This window comes from Physcomitrium patens, chromosome 1 (genome assembly GCF_059467195.1).
Source record: "Physcomitrium patens ecotype Gransden chromosome 1, ASM5946719v1, whole genome shotgun sequence".
NCBI classification, from domain to species: Eukaryota; Viridiplantae; Streptophyta; class Bryopsida; order Funariales; family Funariaceae; genus Physcomitrium; species Physcomitrium patens.
The window spans coordinates 27,697,654-27,714,710 of NC_143410.1; positions in this window are offsets into that span (position 1 = coordinate 27,697,654).

Genomic DNA, 17,057 nt, shown 5'->3' on the forward strand with positions numbered 1-17,057 from the left:
TAATTTACCCCGTCTTTGCAGTAAATCCAGGACCTTTTCCACCTCGTATTCTTCGTGGTTCTCTATTTCTATGCTAGGTGGTGGACATTGTACTCTTCCAGGAAAAGACGATTCTCGATAAGGCTCCAACAAAGAAACATGAAAGGCAGGATGTACTTTCATAGTAGCTGGTAACTCCAGACGATACGCTACAGGATTGATCTGCTTCTGGATAACAAATGGTCCCAATCTCCGATAGTCCAATTTGTCACATGGCCGCTTGGTCTTAATATTTCGTCGAAGCAACCAAACTTTGTCTCCAATCGTGAATTTAGGTGCCTGATTCCGAAATTTATCCACGGACGCCTTGTAAGATTCTTGGGCACTTTGCAATTGAAGCTTCAATGTAGTTTGAAGCTACGAAAGCTCCTTCACCAATCCTTCAGCTGCCGGATTGTTAATCATTGACGAACTCCATAAGTCAAGCTTCGGATGGTATCCATAATTGGAAAAGAATGGCGTTTGTTGAGTTGACGCATGAAGGGTGTTGTTATATGCGAACTCGGCTAGCGATAGATATGCGGCCCAATCATCTTGTTGATAGTTGATGGTGCAACGTAAATATTGCTCTAAAACTTGATTCACCCGTTCTGTTTGGCCGTCCGTTTGAGGATGAAATGCCGAAGAAAGCTTGATATCCACCTTCAATATCTCAAAAAGAGATTTCCAAAACTTTGACACAAACTGGGTTCCTCGATCCGATACGATATCATCTAATAGACCATGATATCGATACACATTATCAAGAAAGAGTCTTGTTGTGTCTTCGCTTGACGATGTCTTCTTGCAAGGGACAAAATGCGCCATCTTTGTAAGCCGGTCTACGACAACAAAAATGCTGTCAAATGAATTCGATGGTGGTAGATCCGTAATAAAGTCCATGGAAACCGAAGACCATGGTCGGCGCGGAATAGGCAATGGCTGTAGAAGTCCATAAGGCCGATGTCGAGGGTTTTTGGATCTTGAACAAATGTCACAAGATACAACAAAATCTTTCACATCCTTCTACATTTGAGGCCACCAGAAATCGCGGGAAATAAGTTCTAAGGTCTTATTGAATCCAAAATGTCCCGCAGCTGGAAAGTCATGACGAGATTGAAGAACTCGGAGTCGTGTTGGTCCTTTTGGGATATACAACCACTCTTCGAAATATACTAGATCTCCTTCCATCTTGAATTTATCATCACTAGCATGTTGCTTGATATCAAGGGCTAGAGAATCTTCAATGGTTGCGGCCCGTACCTGGTCGAGGAAGTCAGCATCAATTGGTACAATAGCTGCGTTGAGCCGAAATTTCTCTGGCTTCAACAATGTCGTGCACTGTTGATCAAATGCTGCATCTCCAGCCTTTGGCACAAGATATGATCTCCTTGATAATGCATCGGTCAACCCTTGTTGCTTCCTAGGCCGATAACTAATAACAAAGTCGAACCTGGATAGCAACATACTCCACCGAGCTTGACGCCGATTCAAAATCCGAGCCGACATAAAATACTCCAAATTCTTGTGATCCGTATATACGGTCACTGGATGTGCAGTTCCTTCAAGAAAGTGGCGCCACTCTTGGAAAGAATCTACTATATCAAGGAGTTCCATATCGTGGATCTCATAGTTGATGTCAGCATCAGAGAATTTTCGAGAGTAGAACGCAACTGGATGGAGCTTCTCATCTACGCCCATCTGTGAAAGTACAGCTCCCAAAGCAAAATCCGAAGCATCTGTCTCCAAATAAAAGGCCTTTGTAAAGTTCGGATGTACCAAGATTGGAGCTGTAGTAAATACCATCTTCAAATCTTGGAATGCTTTTTCTGCAATAGGTCCCCATTCGAGCTTGTCCTTGCACATTAACCGAGTGAGGGGGGCAGCAACTTGAGAATAATTCTTGATGAAGATCCGATAGTAGTTAGCAAATCCAAGAAAATATTGTACGTTCTTAACCGTCTTCGGAACTTCCCAAGACATGATTGCTTCCACCTTCTTTGGATCCATCTTCAAGCCTTCCATAGTCGCGATGAATCCCAAAAACTCCATCTCAATTTGGTGAAATAAGCACTTCTCCAATTTGGCATAGAGTCCTCGCTCCCGTAGTTTTTTGAGTACCATACGAACGTGCTTCTCATGTTCTTCCTCGTTCTTAGAAAATATCAAAATATCATCTAGATAGATGACAACAAAATCGTCTAGATGCTCTCGAAAGATGTCATTCATCATGTGTTGAAAGATCGCTGGAGCATTAGTAAGACCAAATGGCATGACATTGTATTCAAAATGGCCATACCTTGTTTGGAAAGCTGTCTTCCATTCATCTCCTTCCTTGATTCGCACAAGGTTGTAAGCTCCCCTTAGGTCAATCTTTGTAAAGATCCTTGCACGCCCAAGTTGTTCTAAAAGACCAGAGATCAAAGACAATGGGGAGCGATTCTTTTTTGTCACCTTGTTGAGACCTCGATAGTCCACGCACATCCGTAGTGAGCCATCCTTCTTCTTCACAAATAAGATTGGTGCCCCAACTGGCGACTCCGAATGACGGATGAAGTTCTTGGCTAGATTCTCGTCAATGTACTTCTGCAAGTCAGTCAACTCCGTCTGCGACAAATTGTAGATTGGTCCAAAAGGTGGTTGTGTTCCTTCTTGCAATTCAATGGCACAGTCATAGGGTCGATGCTCTGGCAGCATATCAGCATTCTTCTTTTCAAAGACATCTTTGAATTCTTCATACTGCTTTGGAATAACCAAAGTCGGAGTTGCATCTTCTTGAGTCAGAGGTGCGAAGATGACAAGAGGTGTATTTTGCTTGGCTTCCTTCATGAAAGCCCTTGCACCTATAAACAAGGATTTGTTTCTAGACATTGTCTTGGCAGATTCCACCTTCAAGGAGTTTGTTGGAAATGTCACTTTCCGCAACTTCCAATCTATCAATGGATTATATCTATCAAGCCAAGATAGTCCCAAAATGATAGGACATGAAGGGGTCTTGATAACATTAAACACAATATTGCTCTCATGGTTTTCAAGACGTACCTTCAATGGTTTAGTTTCATGGATAACATTGCCCGAAGACAATGGTCGTCCGTCTATGACTTCTACATGGACAGGCTTAAGTTTCTTTACAAGAGAAATATTGTGAAGCTTGGCAAACTCTTCATCTATAAAGCAAGCGGATGCACCCGAGTCTAATAAAGCATCGACTTGTAGTTCTTGAATACCCAGATGTTTAGGTACCATAAAACAATCTGAAGGTTGAGCTGAGAGAAAGGGACCTTGATTAATTTTGGATGTTGAAATGTCCAGCCGCACGGTCCCTATTGTGGCTGGGCGTCCTTGTTTTCCTGCATGCTTGTACTCTTGAGTCTTGTTGTTTGAGGCTTCTGTTTCTTCCGACAATCTACAGCTTTATGGCCCGCTTCTCCGCAATATAAACACAAGTTTTGTTCAAACCGTCGCTTCCTTTCCTCAGCTGTGAGGGGTTTGAAATGTACCGCATCAATTTGCATGGGTTCTGAATCTTTGGAGTGATTCTCTGGACCTTTTGAAAATGTAGCAAATGCTCTATCATTTCTCCAGCCTGATCGTCTTTCTTGTCGTAATTCAAAGAGGCGGTTGTCACAAATAATTGCCTGAGATATAAGTTCTTCTAAAGTATCCGCCTTAGGCATGGTGATCAATAAGTTCTTGACATCATCTCTCAGTCCATATCGAAATCGTGTCATGATCACCTTATCATTCCAATCAAGATCACATGTAAGTTGTTGAAATTCTGCAGCATAGATTGCAGCAGAACGTGATCCTTGTCGTAGATTTTGTATCTTTCTTTCAGCCACTCTTTCTCGATCGCTATCTCCAAACGCAGCAGTAAGTCTCTCTATGAAAGCCTCAAGGTCGTACAATATTGGAGAATCCTTTTCCAATAGTGGAGCAAGCCAAGAGCAAGCATTTCCTAATAGAAGAGTACCTATGAAAGCAACCTGGGTAAATCCATTCGGATAACGAGAAGGGTATAGGCGTAGGTAAAGCCGTACTTGTTGCACAAAACCTCGGAAGTTGGCTCTTGTTCCGTCAAACTTGTCTGGCATACTGGCTTTTGGTTCTTTCGTACTAATCCTTGAAGTATCTATAGGGGTCGTATGTGACACATGTCTTGCTTCTCTCAGTCGAATAATCTCTTGTTGTAGGCTATGAATTTTACGTCTAGCTTCTTCGGTCACTAGATCAATTTCAGGTTCTTTACTTGGATTGCGAAGAAATGCAATCTCCTTTCGTATACTATTCATAAGAGCTTGAAGATCTGTAAGAGTTGCCACTCTATTGTCTACTTGTGGAGATGCACTGTCTATGACCTGGTCTACTTCCATATTTAGAGAATAGATGGATTAAAATTTTGAGAGAAGAAGAAATTGCTAAGTCTCTTGGAGAAAATTGTAGCACTACCTGTCACTAAAACCTACTCGGAGAAAAGAAAAAAAAAACACTAAATGATTTCAGTTTTAGAGGAGGGTAATCCGCAACCTCTAAAAATGCCTCAATGCTTTCGAGAAGAGGGGTAATCCGCACTCTATCAAGAAGGCAAAGCTCTGAAATCGATGTTAACAGTCTTTTCTACTAGCTATGCTAAACAAAAAGAAGGAATTAATATCAGTCTAAGAGAGGATAATCCGCAATCCTTAGAACGCTCAAGTATCTCCAAGGAAAGGGATAGTCCACTCTCTGCCTCAAAGAACTAAGCTCTGATATTGTGATTGAGAAAATATCAGTTTAGAGGAGGGTAATCTGCAACCCCTAAAGCGCTAGAATACCTTCAAGAAGAGGGGTAATCCGCTCTCAAACAAGAAGGATTCAGCTCTGATATTAAGATAAAGGTAGTCTCGACAACCTGTCACGGACCAAAAAATACAAACAAGAAATCTAAACAAGAAGTTCAAGAAGAAATGACAAGAACTAGATTATCAGATGAGTACAAGAGCAACGCCAAGAGAATTGAGCTAGAGCTTCAAGAGATGCGTTGTCGAGACTGAAGAACTCTTCAGCCTCGACTCCTATATATACTACTGGCCTATGGTTCTAAGGAAGCGCATCAAGAAGCTTCCCAAGAACTATGAAGCTTCTCGAGCAACTACCCAAGAGCTAGGAAGCTTCTCAAATAAGTTCCTAGAATCTACTAGAATATTCTAAGAATCTTCTAGAGCCTTCTAAGGGAATCTTTAGAGAATCTTTAAAGAATATTCTAAGAGAATAATCAAGGAATCTTTTGGAAGTTTCTAGAGACTTCTTTCTAGAAGGTTCTAGAAACTTGTCTCTAGAAAGGTCTAAGGACTATGTCCCTAACAATTAAACGCTAAGGTGGAATTCACATTGAAAGAAGTTTTGGGAATTGCAAAGAAGGAATTTCATGATGTTATCATTGACAGCATTAAGTGAAAGAGGCAATTAATGGGCGAAACTAGAATGAGTCATGTTATTGATGCAAGAATATATAAAGATGAAGAAGAGGTTGATATTGGTTACAAGCAACCAACAAATGAAAAGAATGGGTATAATCAACGAGTACGTTTTGAAGATTATAGTGATAAGAAAATGGAAACCTTCAGCCATTATACTCGAAAGCATTGGGCAAGGGCAACTATTGAGGTATTGGTGAAAGTAGGAGATATAGAGGAACCAATTGTTGCTTTAGTCGACCATGGTTGTAAAATAAATCTTATGTCTAAAGATCTTTATAAGAAACAAAAATGGCCAATTGATATGGAACATGGATGGGCAATACAAGCAGCTAATAACACATAGGGCGAATTATATGGAGCTTGTCCAGATGTCAAAATTCGGATTGGGGATGTTGCGACAGAGCAACATTTCTTTGTTCAAGATACAACGTCTTATCCGTTGATTTTAGGACAACCTTATATTATGGCAACACGGATGGAAATAAAAATAATTGACGATGGTTCTTCTTATGCAAGGATACGGAGTGAAGATGGAAGGAAAGCTGTACAATTTCTAAGAGTACCTCCTAACCATGAACGGAATCGAGATAGGTTGAGGGAGAAACCATTGCCAAAGATTGTTGAAGGATTTAAGGATTTTGGGGAGGTACCACAGTAAAGCAAGATTATGGAGGTATAAAAGAGGAGGTACTCTCGCAAGATGAAGGTGCCTTTGATGTGAGTTTTATTGGTATTTTGGAGAATGGAAATATTATGTATAAGAAAGTTGATAATTTTAAAAGAAAAGAAAGAAAAAGATTATATGATATTGAAGGAGAATTACGTAAGTTAGGTATGCAGCAAGAAGATGAAAGTGATTTGGATAATGAAGGTGACGAAGATGAACTGGACAAAGACGTAGAGAATATATTCTAAATCAAACAGCAATTGGGTAAATTGGTGCATACTGGAGGATGCACAAGTTCGAAGGGGGTGGATGTCGTGTTGTAACACGAGTATATTGTGAAAATATAAAAAAAGAAGACTTTTATTAATGTTCAGTTACCTCGAATATTGGAAGTAACGACCAATTCCAGTGCAAATACTGAGAGGCTAGGTTCAGTCACCCTGTTACAGCCAGCCGGGACATACTGAAATACTCCGTTCGATTCCAATAATGAGAGTCAGCAGAAAAGGAAAGGACCAAATCAACGACAGGTGAGCCTGGTTCGAAGAGCCAATTGGATCCAATTTCAAGACATCTAATCCAAGTCTTACCTAATATGAGACCTGAATTGGTCGGGCAACCCAATACAATCCAATTCCGGGAACATCCAGGTCTTAATACGGGCCTCTTAGCCAATGTGAGACCTGAATTTGTTGGGCGACTCAATGTGGTCCCGATTACGGGGTTTTGATTCTGTTTCAAGCTGTCCTGTTCTTTGAGCCATTTCAAGGAACGTTGTTTTCGGTAAAAGGATCTCTTAAAGGTAAAAACGAGGAGAGAACTGTGATAGGGAGCCAATTTTGGATCCAATACGGAAGATTGAAGAAAATTTAGAGGCTAGGGTTTGAGAGAGGGGAGAATTAGGGTTAAAGGAGAGGATAGGTTAAGAAATGGAAGAGGAGAGAAGAAGTTTTTTTTGAAGGTTTGAGAAGGATCAGGGAGAGAGCTTCATGCTTTGGGTCGAGGAAGAAAAGACAGAGAATTGGATTTTTTTTTTTCTTCATAGGGTTTTGGAAAGACTGAGGCAATCATTGCTGAAGTGTCAAGGACAAGATCTCGATAAAAAATTCAGACAAGTGAGCCTTCATTCAAAGAGAAGTAACAAAATATATATAAACAAGTATATATATTAAAAGAGGAACTAGAATGGCTATTGCCAAAAGACAAGAAAACTAGAGACCCTTGAAACTAGACTAGAAGCAAGAAAGGAGTTGACAAGAGTGAAGAAGCCTTCACTCTTGTCTCTATATATACTCTCTAACTAGGGGCTACATGGCGACGTTCTATAGGACCTCCAATATGTGTTGACTTTGTAGGACACATGCCTTGACTTACAAGGCAACTTTTTCTATGTGTGGGCCACATAGTTAGCTTGATCTTCAAGCTAACAACATGTGTGGCACATGGCCAACTTGTTGACCACGTTTCTAATCCAAAAAATCAATTAAAGACACCTATGAAGTCAAAGCAGCGTCTAGGAAATTTTTCGGAAGGTTCTATATTAAATATTATAGAATTAACTTACTTTTACCTACTTTTATTTACTTCTACCTATTTCTATATGTAATTATTAGCTTACATGATTGTGGCCATGACATTACCCCCTCTTCTAGGGACGAGTTCGACGAGGAGCAGTCATCATATGTTGAGGAAATCTATGATGCAACGAATTGTATTCGCCACATACTCTGATCTTTGTTCTCTTCGAAGATGATTGATAGGGCCTCTCAACCATCGGTAGTGTCCCATACCAGGGCGGGAAGACCACCCAGTTATTTGATCATTGTTGAGGCCTTCGTAACTTCCTTCGAATAGAATATTTGGAACACCATCAGGAGTTGTTCCTACCTCTAGCAAAATTACCAAACATCAAGAGCCCTTTCCCAAGTCGTGATACCAAACACGTTGTATCTCACCATCTATTCAAGGAAGAACATGTCGTTCTTGAAGATCTTCATCTTGATTGCGTTGTCTTGAAGGTTGTGACAATCGTAATGTCTCGTCCGGCAGATCAACAAATGAAGGCTCTTGAATTAAATCCATTGGTTGTTGGTTCTCCATCTCCTGAGCACCACTACTACAACAAAGCTACGAACAAGAATTGAAAGTAGAATGTTATCCTGCCTAGATGTTGTTTCTTTTATAAAGAAGGTTTTCATCTTGATTTTGATGGATGTCGTCGATGAAAAGCCTCCACCGCCTTTGCTACATTTGTAAGATTCTTCATTGGCTCCCATGTACGTTCACTAATATCATATCCGCGCCAATGGACAAGATATTCTATTTTATTTCAACACCGCCTTTAATCTAAGACTTCTTCTACTTCAAACTCTTCATTATTGTCCACTTCTATAGGAGGAGGTGGAGCTTGTCATCTTCTTGGTTTGTCCACTGTCTTGTATGGTTCAAGAAGAGATACATGGAATACTGGATGGATTTTCATTGTCTTCGGAAGATGTAAACGATATGCAACTGGATTGATTTATGCAGAAATAGAAAATGGTCCCAGCCTTCGATAGTCCAACTTGTCGCAAGGACAAGTGGTCTTGATATTACGACGAAATAGCCATACCTTATCACCCACGTTGAGTTGTGGTTGCTCCTTACGATATACATTTGCGTTTATCTTTTGTCGTTCTTGAGCTTCCTTCAATTGCGCCTTCATTATTACATGTAACTCTGACAACCGATTTGTCATATCTTCTGCTGCAGGATTATCAACTTTTGAAATATCAAAAGCATCAAGTCGTGGATGATAGCCATAATTGACAAAGAAAGGTGTTTGTTGCGTGGAGGAATATACCGTATTATTATAAGCAAACTCTGCCAATGGCAGAAGGGTTGTCCAATCATCTTGTTGGTAGTTGATAGTACACCTTAAATATTGCTCTAAGACTTGGTTTACGCGCTTTATTTGTCCATCAATTTGAGGATGGAAAGCCGAAGATAGCTTTATGTCCACTTTTAAAATCTTGAAAAGGGTCCTCCAGAATCTCGACACAAATTGAGTTCCCCTATCCGATATGATATCTTTAGGTAATCCATGATAGCGATAGATATTATCAATGAAAAGCTTAGCTGTTTCTTCACCTGTGATAGATTTTGTACTTGGCACAAAATGTGCCATCTTGGTGAAACGATCTACTATCACAAATATAGAATCATAAGATCTTGAGCTTGGAAGATCTGTGATGAAATCCATAGAAACAGAAGACCATGGTTGTTCTGGTATAGGTAATGGCTGAAGAAGTCCGTAAGGTCAATGACGAGGAGTTTTTGATCTTGAACAAATATTACATGATTGTACAAAGTCTTTGACTGACTTCCACATTTGTGGCCACCAAAAATCTCTTGATATGAATTCCAAAGTCTTATTATATCCAAAGTGTCCTACTGCTGAAAAATCATGACGTGCTTGAAGAACACGTAAACGTGCTTCTCCTTCTGGAACATATAGGCGTCCTTCAAAATATAATAGATTATTCTTGAACTCGAACTTAGAAGAATCATGAGACTTGGAAGAATTATTCTCAATATCATGAACAAGAGGGTCTGAGGACATACTGGACTGGATTTGCTTGAGAAAAGTTGAATCAACAGTCAATGTTGATTTCATTGCTCGGAGATGAAATTGCTCCGGTTTCAAGAGGACCGTTCTTTGTTGCTCAAAAGCTGCATCTCCTTCTTTTGGTGCAAAATAAGAACGTCTAGATAGGGCATCGGATAAACCTTGTTGTTTTCCTGGCCGATAAGTGATAATGAACTCGAATCTTGACAAAGTTTTACTCCAACGAGCTTGACGATGATTCAATATGCGTGCTGACATGAAATACTCGAGGTTCTTGTGATCTGTATACACAGTGACTGGACTAGAAGCGCCTTCTAGATAATGATGCCATTCTTGAAAGGAATCCACGATTACAAGCAGTTCTTTATCATGGATCTCATAATTGATCTCTGTTGCTGAGAATTTTTTTGAATGAAAAGCTATCGGATGAAGTTTGTCATCTGTTCCCATTTGTGATAAAACTGCACCCAAGGCAAAATCCGATGCGTCTGTTTCCATAAAAAATGCCTTGGAAAAGTCAACATGATATAAGGCTGGTGCAGATACAAACGATGTCTTTAAGGCTTCAAATGCTGCTTTCGCTTCTTGATTCCATTGGAATTTGTCTTTATTGGTCAAGCATATAAGTGGAGCTGCAACTTGTGAAAAGTCTTTGATGAAGATCCGATAGTAATTGGCAAATTCCAAGAAACATTGGACATCTCTTACTGTCCTTGGAATCTTCCAATCCATGATTGTCTGGACTTTCTTAGAATCCATCATGAGACCATCATTTGAAATGATGTATCCTAAAAAGTCAACTTGAGTAGTGTGAAATACACACTTTTCCATCTTGGCGTACAATCTTGCATCTCTAAGTTTTTGTAATACATAACAAACATGTATTTCATGCTCTTCGACGTTGTTAAAATAGATCAGAATATCGTCTAGGTAGCAGACGACAAAATTGTCTAAGAATTCACGAAATACATCATTCATGAGATATTGAAAAGCTGCTGGTGTATTCGTGAGTCCAAAAGGCATGACATTATATTCAAAATGTCCGTACCTGGTTCGAAACGCAATCTTCCATTCATCTCCTTCCTTGATTCGTACTAGATTATATGCTCCTCTTAGATCTATTTTTGTATAAATCTTAGCTTGATTCAACTGGTCAAGGAATCCTGATATCAAAGGTAATGGATACCTGTTCTTGATTGTGATCTTGTTGAGTCCTCGATAGTCAACACACATTCGCAAAGATCCATCTTTTTTCTTTACGAATAGAATTAGAGCTCCTGCTAGAGATTTTGAATGGCATATGAAATTCTTCGCTAAATTCTTGTCAATATATGTCTTGAGTTCAGCCAACTCATCTTGCGATAAACTATAAATTGGTCCAAATGGTGGCTGAGTTCCTTCCTTGAGGTCGATTGAACAATCATATGGACGATGCTCAAAAAGAATATATGCATTCTTTTTCTCAAAAACGTCTTGATAATCCTGATATTGACTTGGAATGCCACTTGAAGTCTTTACGCTTTCAAAAATAGGTGCAGTATAAATAGAAAAAGTTGATCCTTCTTTTGCTACGTATATAAATGCTTTTGCACCTATAAATACGGGTTTCACTATACTAGATTTATAACTTTTTACTTGGTTGGTAGAACTATTAATAATGCTTTGGAAAAAGTCAAGTTTACGAGAATTCCAATCTATTCGAGGATTATATTTTTCTAGCCAGGATAAACCTAAAATAACTGGATTGGACAGAGATTTAATTATGTTAAAAGCTATGTAGCTAACATGACCGTTTATTGTTACTTTTATAGGGCGAGTTTCATGAGTGACATCTCCAGAAGACAAAGGACGGCCATCAATGACTTCTACATGTACGGGTTTAGTTTTCTGTACAAAAGGTATTTTATGACTTTTAACAAATTGTTCATCTAAAAAACATGTTGAGGCTCCCGAATATAATAAAGCAAAGGCTTTGTAATTCTTAGGTCCTAAATATAATTCTATTATAAAATAAGAAGAGGGTCAGAGGAGAGGATAGGACCTTCATTAGGAATTGTACAAGGTTCCAGCTGCACGGTCCTATTGTAGCTGGACGAATCTGTTTTCCGACATGTTGTCTTCTTTGACCGCCGTTGTCGGGGTAGAGAGAGTTTGCCTCAAGAAAGCACTGGGCTTCTGGCTGTCACTAAATACTCAATCAAGTTTGAAATATAAGGGTAAAAATTTTATATATACAAACTCCTCTCCTTTGGAGCAATTACATCAATATACAAGCCTTAAAATCCAAAGATCACCAAAATACTTGATAAGGTGTTATAAAAAACTTATATATCCTTGTGAGGAATTTTTCCCGAAGTTCAACAGCTCATAACTTACGATCTAACCGTCTAAACAACTCCAAATTTTACATGGAGTACTGATATATCTTTAGCAACTACCACACCAAAATTCAACCGTAAATTCATCTTAGATCTTGTGATATCTTGAAAACCCTAACTGTAGCTTCAAACCCTCGCTTTTTTACACCCGTGTACAACTTCCTTCATATCTCACAAAGTAATTATTCAAATACTATGAAACTTTGATCTAAAGCTTTTTAACCCAATTACACACACTTGTGGAAATTTTGAGCCAAAAATTCGTCCAAAAACTCAAGATATGGCTTCACCCATAACTAGCAACAAAATGATATACTTACTGCCTTCAAATTACAAGTGCTGTCTTCAACGCCTCATAACTCCTTCACCCAATCTTAGAATTTACTATACAGTAAGTAGAATGTGTAGCCGAAAAAATGCTCCCTCCAAATCCAGTCGCCGATCTTCCGTTGCTCTCCGTATTCGTATGTGATGCCCAAAAGAAGTGACAGTAGGTACAAAATTGACACCTTATCTTTGAACATTCATATCTTTTCCATAAAAACTCGAAATCACACAAAATCTTCACCCAAATTATACCCAAAACCCTAAACCTTCTGACCCTAGCCTCAAAAGCTCGAATGGCCTCGAAAGAGGAACCCTAATTCCTAATATGGCCTCGGGCAGCCTCCTCAAAGCCCATTGGACATGGTATTCGACCATTAGGGATGAAGTTCTTCACCCCTTGCCTTCATCCAACCATGCCTTACTTTCATCCTTCCCAATAAGCCTCCTTCTAGTTATATTTTCATCTTTTAACTCCTCCCTTCCCTTAATCTTTATACTAACTATCTAAATCCTATATAATATAAACTCTATGATTAAACTAGATTAACTTCCAAATAATTTTTCTTATTTCAATTCATTTTAAATTAACATACTAACTATTCTAACTCACATTAAGACTTATAAACATATTACATATTTTTACTAATTTTTACATACTGTAAGTAATTACAGTACGACACCGTACCCCTCATTTTATAGTTACGTTGTTTCTTTGGACAATGTTGAGCAGTGTGCTTAGGTTCTCCGCAGTATAAACATAATCCTTCTTGACGACGATGAATCTTTTCTTGCTCAGTTAGGGGTTTAAAACGTACCGCGTCAATTTGCATGTCTTCTACTTCCGAATGTACGTTTGGCAAAGATGCTGATGTTGTCATTGAGTAATAACGTTGAGGTTCCCGTGTACGACTCTCGAATCAAAATTCAAAAAGTCGATTGTCACATTTTACCGCAAAATCGATTGCTTGACTCAAAGTTTGAGGATCAGGTAAGTTGAGCATCAATTTCTTTACTTTGTATTGCAATCCATAAAGAAATTGACTGATGAGTGCAGCATCATTCCACTTGATGTCAATTGCAAGTTGTCGAAATTGTGAAGCATACATTGTTACTGAACGGTTTCTTTGTCGTAGAATTTGGATCTTGTTTGTTGCGACATGAGTTGCATCGTGTTCACCATACATAGATCAAAACTCTGCCAAAAAAGCTTCCAAATTGTCCAATATTAGATTTCGTTGTTCAAGAAAAGATGAAAACAACGATAATGCAGAATCAGAAAGTAGAGTGCCAATAAACCTGACTTGTGATCCTGGGGTTGGATAGCTTTGCGGTTGAAGTTCAATTGCCAATTGTACTTGATTGATGAACCCTCGAAACTTTGATCTTATACCATCAAATTTCTCGGATAAAGCAATTCTTGGTTCTCTAGTGCTTACAGGGTGTTGTACAATTGGAGAAGGAATGTGATTTGGTGCAGATGTTGAAGCAGCTCCGATCATCTCTATATCTCCACTTTTTTCTATTCTTGTTCTTTCCTGTGTTGGTGAATTGAGTTGATGCATCGCAAGCATTAACTCCCTCAATTGTTCTTGCATTTGTGCCATTGCACTCTTCATTTCAACAAGCTCTGCCATAATGATACTAAGAAGAAAAATTTGTCTGATATTGCTCAAGACAAAAGAAAAAGAAAAGACTTGATAACAAAGAAGATACTAAGAACCATATCAGTTTAGAAGTGGGTAATCCGCAAACTTCTAATACGCTTATGTCTTGTGAAGAGAAAGAGGTAATCCACTCTTACTCAAGAAAACAAAGCTTTGATATTGTAAGTGCACTCTTGTCAATCTGTCAAAGATAAGAACTCGATAAAAAAAATAATTCAGACAAGTGAGCCTTTACTCAAAGAGAAGTAACAAAATATATATAAACAAGTATATATATTAAAAGAGGAACTAGAATGGCTATTGCCAAAAGACAAGAAAACTAGAGACCCTTGAAACTAGACTAGAAGCAAAAAAGGAGTTGACAAGAGTGAAGAAGCCTTCACTCTTGTCTCTATATATATTCTCTAACTAGGGGCTACGTGGCGACGTTCTATAGGACCTCCAATATGTGTTGACTTTGTAGGACACATGCCTTGACTTACAAGGCAAGTTTTTCTACGTGTGGGCCACATAGTTAGCTTGATCTTCAAGCTAACAATATGTGTGGCACATGGCCAACTTGTTGACCACGTTTCTAATCCAAAAAGTCAATTAAAGACACCTATGAAGTCAAAGCAGCATCTAGGAAATTTTTAGGAAGCTTCTATATTAAATATTATAGAATTAACTTACTTTTACCTACTTTTATTTACTTCTACCTATTTCTATATGTAATTATTAGCTTACATGATTATGGCCATGACATGAAGTCGGTGTTGTAATGGTGAATCGGGATTTTTAATGAAGTGGGTGTGATTACTCTTGACTGTTTTGTGAAATCGAAGTTACGTCTGTGATTGAAGAATTAAAAGGGTGTCTATAGGATTGAATATGCGGAGTGAATGAAATTTATTGAATTAATCTAACGAGACAGTCAGTGGATACAAGATCGTGAGTATAAAGCGGTATCGGAGATTAGCAGATTGGATTGTTCGGGGTTCTCTATAACGTCTAGAGACTTACGGGCTGGGACAAAAAGGACTTCGGTGAGCAGTCAAAGGGCATCCGTATAGATTTACGGTGTATTTTTATAGTCGTTTATATTCCAACAGTCAAAAACTGATAGACAGCTTGACTATTGGCGAATCTCCATACTACCTTCTACAGCCAGACGCCCAGCGCATTCTTGAGCAGGAAAGCACATAATACAATAGTGACATCAATAAGATTTACACTAGATCGTCCGTCTACTTGTACTCCCGATAATAATACTCCATCAATTGAGACATCAATTGTAAGTGCACTGGACCGGGATTCTAACTTACTTCTCGGATTTCTTTATTTCAAGATCTACAACAAATTAATGAGGAATTCAAGATAGTTTGGCACTGAAGTGCTATTACCAATAGTTGCTTCATGGAGATCTTGAGCTATATGGTGTCCAGATCTTTTAAAATATCATATGGTTCTGTATGAGTGGTAATTCCCAATATCCGTTTCTTCTTCCCAATCCTAGATACTAACGCAGATAAATTGGTTTTCTCTATATTAGAAATTAGTAAAGCTATTGGAACTGAATTTGATGGAGCCTGTAAAATTGGTTCTTTCAATGGGTAAGATTGTTCTTTTATTTGGACTGATATTAGTTCCTTAGAATTCATGCCTCTTAGAAGATCTTTTAATGGAAAGGATGTTTCTCCAAACTGTGTAGAAAACGAAACAGCTTGAAACGAAACCGAAGCCTCCATAATTGGTACCTTATTGGAATGCACAATCGATTGTGATCTTATACAGAGTAAGGGGCCTATGTTAGGACCTGGATTGGATGTCCTTGTAATTGGGTCTAATTAGTCCTTCGCTTCAAGATCACTCAAATATTGAATTGGTCATTTTTCTTTTTGCTGACTTCTTGTAAGGACAGCTTAAACTACTACTAACCGATGAACTAGTGAATCTTGAGGACCTTCATTTATCTCTTCCATTTTTCCATGGCTTTGGATCTACTGATCTCGATTATTCAAATTGAACGGAGCATTATATTGCTGATAAGTATGTCCCAACTGCTTGTAATTTGTACATATTGATACATGATTGTCACTCGCTCTAGGATTGAAACATTCACTGGAGTAATGACCAATCTGTCTGCAATGGAAACAATGAAGTGGTCTTCTTGCACCCCCATCCAGCATATTGGGTGTCTCCACTGGTGTCGTGTTGTAACACAAGTATACAGTGAAAATAAAAAGAAAGGGGAATTTTATTAATATTCAGTTACCTCGAATATTGGGAGCATCGACCAACTCCAGTACAAATACTGAGTGGTCAGGTTCAGTCACTCCGTTACAGTCAGCCGGGGCATATTGAAATGCTCTGTTCGATTCCAATAACGGGAGTCAGCAGGAAGAGAAGGACCAATTCACACGACGGGTTCGAGGAGCCAATTGGATCCAATTTCGATAATCCAATCCAGGTCCACTTATCCAATATGAGACCTGAATTGGCCGGTCAACCCAATTTGGTCTAATTACGGGAAATCCAGGTCTTACTACAGGTCTTAGCCAATCTGACGCGAAGACCAATTCGACCCAATTACGGGAACATCCAGATTACTACGGGCATCTTTCCCAATATAGGACCTGAATTGGTCGGGCGACTCAATGTGGTCCCGATTACGGGGTTCGATTCTGTTTCAGGCTGTCCTGTTCTCTGTGTCGTTTCAGATAACGTTGTTTTCGGTAAATGGATTTCTTAAAGGTAAAAATGGAGGAGAAAGCTTGACGGCAAGAGCCAATTTCGGATCCAAGCTTGAGGTGGGAGCCAATTCCGGATCTAAGATGGAAGATTGAAGAGATTCAAAGGATAAGGTTAGGGGGGATATAGTTTTGAGGGGAGGGGGGTTTTTTTTTCAGGGGAATCGGGGGGGGGAGCGAGTTTTCAAGCTTTTGCAAGGTTACCAGT